This window comes from Pseudopodoces humilis, chromosome 2 (genome assembly GCF_049639895.1).
Source record: "Pseudopodoces humilis isolate 2021_Gansu_Grassland_sample_001 chromosome 2, ASM4963989v1, whole genome shotgun sequence".
NCBI lineage: Eukaryota > Metazoa > Chordata > Aves > Passeriformes > Paridae > Pseudopodoces > Pseudopodoces humilis.
The window spans coordinates 70,354,609-70,362,000 of record NC_142201.1 but is presented as its reverse complement, the minus strand read 5'-3'; the positions used below and the strand labels follow the sequence as shown (position 1 = coordinate 70,362,000).

General features: G+C 40.5%; 1 protein-coding gene across 4 annotated transcripts in view; it reads left to right on the top strand.

Annotated features, from left to right (window-relative positions):
* Positions 1–423: 423 nt before the first annotated feature.
* Positions 424–7,392, top strand: part of SGCG (sarcoglycan gamma) — a 104,761-nt gene continuing 97,792 nt past the window's right edge. For all 4 annotated transcript variants that reach the window (XM_088069000.1, XM_005516264.3, XM_014248786.2 and 1 more), the window contains exon 1: positions 424–616. The gene's annotated coding sequence lies outside the window, so the exon portion shown is untranslated. The remainder of the gene's footprint in view (positions 617–7,392) is intronic.

Sequence of the window (7,392 nt, the reverse complement as noted above, 5' to 3'; positions counted from 1 at the left end):
ATCCCGAATCCTCCCCAGCCCGTCCGTCCCACCCTGAGGCCGGCCCCAAACTCCATCCCCGCCCGCGGGCGAGGCGCGGCGGTGCCGGCCCGGCCCGGCCCAGTCGGGCCCGGCCCGGCCAAGCCGACGACCCTGGAGCCGGCTCGCTCCGATGAAGCGCAGAGCTTTTGGGATCGGGGCGCCCTCCAGAGGCACCGCCGAGCCGAGCCCTGCCCTGTCCTGCCCTGCCCGGCAGAGCCGGGGACCACGGCAGGGACGCGGTGCAGCGGAGACCGGGGTAGCCCCGGTGCCCCCCACAGCCGGGGAGCGCTGCCCGTCCGCGGCTGCTCTCTGTCCACTCAGCTGCTGGGGCGGAGAGAGGGAGGGCACAGCTCATCTCCCGCCCCCTGCTCGCCTCCTCCTCCTCCTCCTGGAGCCCGCCCCTCCGTTCCTCCTTCCCTCCCTGCCGCGCCAGCGAGACCGCGAGAGCGGCGCCCGCCCCGCCAGGGCGAGGGAAGGAGGCGCAGCCCGCGGGCAGGAAGCTGGATGAGGACGAGTGTGCGGGCAAGGCAGCCCCTCGGGCATGAAGGGGACCGCGGGGACGCTGCCGTGCCCTGCAGCCGAGCGGGGACGCCAGGTAAGCGCCCCACACGCCTGCCCGGCCCGAGCCGAGCCGACACTCTTCCCGTGCCGGGAGAGGGCAAGCGTCCCCTGGAAAGTTGTCCTGCCGCCCGGCCGAGGGGCGAAGGGCGGGTGGGAAGCAGCCGCGGTGTAGGGTGGCACATGGGTGGGTGTGTTCGGCAGGAGCCTCTTGGCGCTCCGGTGCCCCGGGCTGTGCCCCGGGCTGTGCCTGCCCGCCGGGAGTGCGGCCCCGGCATCCCGCGGCCGCAGCGGCTCGGCACTGGTGTCAGCGGCCGGGCCGCGCCCCGCAGAAAGTTTCCAGCGGGTTGAGGGAGAAGCGGGAGAGGATCACCGCGGGACGGGAGCGTGGCGGGGGAGAAGCAGCCTGTCTGTGCTGCCCCGGGCAGTGGGTGCCGCAGCTTCCCCCCGGATGGCAGGGGCGGTGCTGCCAGCAGTTCGCTCAAACTTGTCTCACTCCGGCGTTGTCTTCACTCCGGTTTGTTGCAGAGGAGTAGGATCAAGTATCCTTGCAAGTGCAGTGTCGGCATCTTTACTGGCTTCATCTTGCTCTTCTGTGAAATTTACCTACCTTCTTGTGTCAGTTTAGATATATTTAGGAAAAACAAATTGCAAAGTCTTACCAGAAAGAGACGCACAGCAGAACGCCTGAGACTTCAGTGGGTTTGTTATGTTGTATGACGTAACAGTAAATGCAACTGCTGTTCTTTTTGGTTCACATCTCGCTGGGACTTTTTAACTGAGCGTTTGTGGATTAAGCAGAAACTTTTAGTGAAATGTGTGACTCATCATAACTCGGCTGGAGATCATATCCCAGTTTTAATGCTTTGCAATTATTTTCTTTCCCATTTGCTCATAATTTATATAAAGGACAAACTCGAATAGTTTGCTTAGTTCTTCTGAGGTAACTTTAAGAATAAAAAGTGAACAGTTCCACACAGAGGTTCTAGGTACCTTTGCTGCAAAGCAAAAAAAACAACAATGAACCCCTTTAAAGAAAAATAATCAAAACATCTGTACCTTAGGAAGCCTCCTTCCCTCCCAGCCTGAACAAAGATGTGTACATTGCAAATGCACTGCGAGTGGAAAGATCCAAGCTGTCTCAAATGAGGCAGTTTCCCCTTGCAGAGAATGTTCTGCACTAACTTGCTTGGTTATAGCCTACCTTAACTATCAGCTGCAGTTCTGTTTTACTTACAAATTTTCAAATACAAAGGTAATTCTACAATATTTGTTGCAAAATCTGAAGAAAAAACTGAAGTGCAATGAACCTAATTTCATTAGATCAAAGAAGTATGAGTAACTTTTTGGTTTGGGGTTTTTTTTGGTTGGTTAGATTATAATCTAACACATTTGAAACCAGATTTAGGGGAGCATTCGAAACAGACTAGATTTTGAAACGTACATCTGTTGCTACAGGTGATGCCTGATTGTTGAACATTGATAAGGCACCATACTTAAGGTGATTTTCAGGTTGGGACTTTCTTTAGTAGGCACATGAATATATCCCTTAAGAAGGTCTATCACAGTTAATGACCCAATGCAGCTCTAAGACTTCTTTACATGTGTTTAGGCTTTTATTAATGGACTTTTATATTGCATTAGGCTGAGAGAGGGCTGAGGAAATAGAATAGACATGTATAAAACTTGAAATGCTTCCCACTTTTCTACATTTTGTTCACTGGTTGGGTTTTTTGATTTTTTTCTTTTTCATTGTCAGATTCAAATACAACGTCTCTCTGGGCTTTCATGCAAGCAGCAGGTTTTATTAAACATATGATACAACTTTCTATTGTAAAATGTTCTGTAGTTCTTACTTCCTCTAAAAGATAAGATATGACTAGGGAATTATCATTTTTCTTGACAGCATGACAGTTAAAACTTGGTTTGCATAGGAGCGAGCATGTATAGTGTATTAAAAGGAGATGTCATTCTGAACTGTCTGACAAACTTTTCAATGTGTTTTATTTTTTTCATGGAGGTGAGTGTATTGCTTGTAAAATCATGGAGGTGAATGTATTGCTTGTAAAATCACTGCTAGGATGTAACTAAGATGTAAGGATGAATTGATGTAGTGATGTTGGGTCTAACTTAGGATTTTTAATATAGTTTTAATATTTAGAAACCTATGGATTTAGTGCTCAGTTCTGTAACCAGATACTTGAATTAATTTTATTCATATCAGCATCTTAGTTAAATTCACAGAAGTACTGGTACTGTAACTATGCAGAGGTAGAATATGGATATAATATACTGAAGCAAAATGGTTTGTTTGCTAATAAGATACCGTTCTGATAACATGTCCAAGTTGTCTATTGGTGTATAGGGATTGCTATCAAAAGCTGAGCTCATGTTAGGAGTCAGAAGCTTAAATGTGGCTGAGTGTTCAATAAATGTTCTTTTACATCATATCTTAATCAATGCAAATGGCCAGGTGAGGGGAGGGGGATGTATAAAATACCAGTAAGGTATGGAAGTGTTGGAAGTTATGTAAAGGGGGAATTGAGAATTTGGGGTTTTATTAGCTGTGATGTTTTTTTGTTTGTTGGGGTGGGTAGGTCTGTTTGTTTGGTTTCTAACACAAACATTTGCTCTAAAACCAAAATTACTGCTTTTGAAGGTAGTGCATACCTTGAGGATTTTTAGTAAAAGTGTACATGAAAAAACAGGTGAGATATTTGCTTTTACCTCAGAACTGTGGTTGCACGTGCAGCTTTTTTTCCTTATAGTTTTGTTTACAGGCCTTGTGCTGCTATATTTAAAGGCATCTTTTGAACCATGATAGAAAACTTTTTACTTCATTGTTAAACCCATCTGGTGTGGTTGGAGTAGATAAAATCATTGTGAAACTAGTTAACTGTGTTTAGTGTTTTTACAGAAGCAAGAAACTGATAAAAAGTGAAATGGCTTAAGAAAATTGCATCTTAGTTACAAATTCATTTCCCAGGCACTGAGAAGTACATATGATAAATCTGTAAAAAGACAGGGCTAGATTTAGGGAAAGGATTCCTTCTGGTCACAACAAACAGGTAATATTCCTGCAGAATGAGCTTTTACTTTGCATGCACATTCTGGGTATTGGTTTCCTCTCAACTGAAAGTTCAGCTGAATTCCTCGTAATTTCTTCCTTTATTCCATAGGTAGAGAATGTTCTGTAAGGAACAGCTGTAGCCTTATCAACAAGTAAACTGTAAAGATTAGCTTCAGTTCCAGGTACTGTGTTGTCTTTTATGCAAGAATATGATATTGCTGATCATTTTTATTCATGGTAACTCTAACCACCGAATACCAGAATAGCTACATACTGTGTGTCCTCATCCAGTATTTTCTCAGTTGATAATTTTTAGTTAAACTATTTACATTCTTTAATTGAATCTTAATTTTCTCCTAGATCATGTTTTCAGTTTAACATGATTATTCTAACTCGTTATTCTGAGTTTTTGTCCTGAACCAAGATTTCTAGTTCTAGCTTCTAGATCTCCGTGGTCTAATGTCATGCTTAGATGTAAAAACTATACTTTTTCACTTCTATTATTAATAAAGTGATTAATATCTATCAGGAAAGACTAGGGCAGCCTTCTCTTAATATGGTAATGTAACCTGTTTTCTTAATTAACCAGGGTTTAATGGGTTTCAGTCCATAGGTATTATAAGAATGTATCAATATGGGTATTATTGTCTTTTAGAAACTACTATGAAGTCCAAAGCAGTAGTATGTATTGGTTTAAGAAAGGTTTTGTTGCAAAATATCACAGCTTTAAAGGAAAGAAAGTCCCTTTTAATCTAGAAATTATTTTTAGTACAATAGTTTTACTGAGCAATCAAATACCTTTTCCAGAATGTCAGGTCAAAATACTCCTAGGCAGTGTTCCTTGCAGTCGTATCATGTATACTATTTGTAATTAAAATGCTGTACAAAAACCTCATGAAAATGAGCAAGGTGATAGAAGTGCTAGTTTTACATTTTAGTTCCTGACAATTATTTGTAGTAAGTAACTTTAGTCACCAAGTAATGGGGAATAATATATCAAATTATTGAGCTGTTTGATTAACTAGTATGTCTTAGATAATTTTTATCATTCAAGTTTCACATTTGTGCATGTTTATGAAAACATTCAAGGAAAACTAAAATAGTGTTATGAAAACTGATTTTCTATTAGGGGTGTATGGCATTGAAAACCGTAACAGTCTTTTATGAAATTGCCATAATATGAAATTTGATGTTATATTTGCCCGTTTTCTATGAATATGTAGAGTCTTAGGTTTAACGAAGTGATTCTGAACATCTAATTATTTTTTTTCCACTTCACTGAATTGAGTCACTGTGATGTTCCAAATTAATATATTTGTCGATATTGCTGTCAAGTCACATTACATGTATCAGCTTCTGAAATTGAAGAATTACTTTTGGAAACTTCGATATATGTGAGTCATAGAAAAGTACCTAAATAAATTCCTGGCTTGTGGTTGTGCATTAAGTATTCTATACTTCTGAGGATGTATTTATTATAAATAATTCTGAAAACTTCATACTATCATGTCTGTATAAATCTGGAGAGATAGCTTCTTTCTGTTTTCTAAGAATTGTACTATGGAATTTGGATTTTGTATATTGAACACCTTTGCTTTTATCAAAGATACTGTAAAAACATTGTTTTCTATGTTGTGGAAAAGTAGATGGCTTTTTGAATAGGAATTTTGAGGAAAAAGTTCCAAGATTCAAGAAATTGCTCAATGTATGCTGAGAACCCCATTCATTAATCTAAAAATGACATAATAACATATATAAGTTGATTCTAAACCAGCAATTTATTTGCTTCCAGAAGCAAGGAATTATTGTCCGTAACTGTCAGTTTTCCCAAATTATTTACTTGCTAGTGAAGAATTGTAAACTAATATACAACATTATCTGAGAAAAATGTTGTATGTGAAAAATTATGGCATGATACTGGTTCCCTGATTTGATTTTCTTGGATGCAACACTTTCTCAGGCTGTGAAGATTTTGCTCAGAGATTTGAAGACAGCAATATTTTTTACATGTAGAGGTGCATACGCACGTAAATAAAAAGGACTCAGTCCTTTCCTGTTGCTGACTTCAAAATTTGGAAGTACTTAAACAACAAAGGAGAGAGAAACAAAATGGAAAGATCTGATTAAATAAACTTCACTGGAGTCTCTCAACCCATTCTCAAAAACAAACCTTCCTAGATAATTAGAGAAAAAAAAATTGTAGCCAGTCCTAAAAAGACTGCAATAGCATCCATTGTGGAAGTCCAGAGACATTTTTCCTCCTCCTCCTTCTTGTTATTGGAACTAACCCTGGGTTCTGAAGCCTTCTATTATTTAGAAAGAAGGTTCAGTTTTTAGTAAACCACTTACTGTGTCTTGGCAATGGTCAGAGTTACTTTCTCATCTGAAGTGCAAGGTCATATTACTTCTCTCAAGAAGTTGTTTTCTTGAATCATTCTTGGATGAGCTATGTTCTTCATGGACCTCGAAGGAAGTCAAGATGTCTTCTCAGGATCTTTTAAGGAATGTGATGAGCTTACCAAACCTTTAGGCAATGGGGTCTTCTTCCCCTTGTTCACTGACTGGCTAATGCAAGATCCTCCCAGAAGTTAGTGTTGTAGAATGGCTTGGGTTGGAAGGGACCTTAAAGATCATCCAGTTCCAAACCCCTGCCATGGGCAGGAACACCTCTTACTACACCAGGTTGTACAAAGCCCCATCTGAATGGACACTAGAATGTCCCAAAAGAGTTAGGGATCATTCAGAAGCCTCTATATTATTGGAGGTAATCATATTCATAGCTAGGAATTGTGATCTGCATAGAGAAATGCACAGGAATATACGCAGCAATCTGAGTTTCAACAACTAGTGTGGAAATGGCTGTGACTGTGCTGCCAATATAATAGTTAGATGCAGGAAGCACAGTGCTATGGGAAGATGTGTGCACTGTCTTTACTTATTGTTACTGACATAGTTTCAGTGAGTGACACAGGACAGATAGCCTTCAGAGAGCCTTCTACTGTAGTCTAATTAAATCATCTTGTCAATTATGGTGTTTTAATTCTAGAACATTTAATGCTTTCTTCTTGTTCAGGCTGTGTAGAGAAAGTTACAGTATTAAATTTAGATGGTCTGAATCACTTATTACACCGTTGAGCTTAATAGTCACGTTAAGTTGTGTTACTACTTGGTTTAAATACACTTTAAAAAGAAGAAAAAAAAAAAAAGTTGTGCTTTGGGGGATAGTACACTCGCTCATCATGCCTTTTTCAAGGGTGGGATTACCATGAAATTTCAGTCAAGTTTTGCAACAATTTACCCAAGGTCTTTTACCTAAGGACTTTCTCTGTTCCAAGAGATTATTTCAGATTATTTCAGACATGCTGCAGTTCTTGATGCAACTGAACATAACTTTGAAAGCTACAGCAATATTAGAGTATTGCACAGGTCTTTGATTCTATTGCAAGGGAATACATTAAGAAATTGGAAATGGAACTAAAAATAGTGCATTTTAAGGAGTACAGGTGGCTTCATGTTACATTTGAACATTGCATGTTTAGGATACACGAGACTTGAGGTCACTGAAATTTTGATTTCTAATTTCTCAATGGAAAAGTAAAGTCAACTTTACTTAGATCAGCAGTGAAAATTTGTGCCTGTCCTCCAACCAAATTAACAAGGCTTCAAGAAAACTATATGCATTTATAGGAAAAGGTATTTTTTAACTTCTTTAATAATACCTTTTTGTTAGCATATTCTGTCTT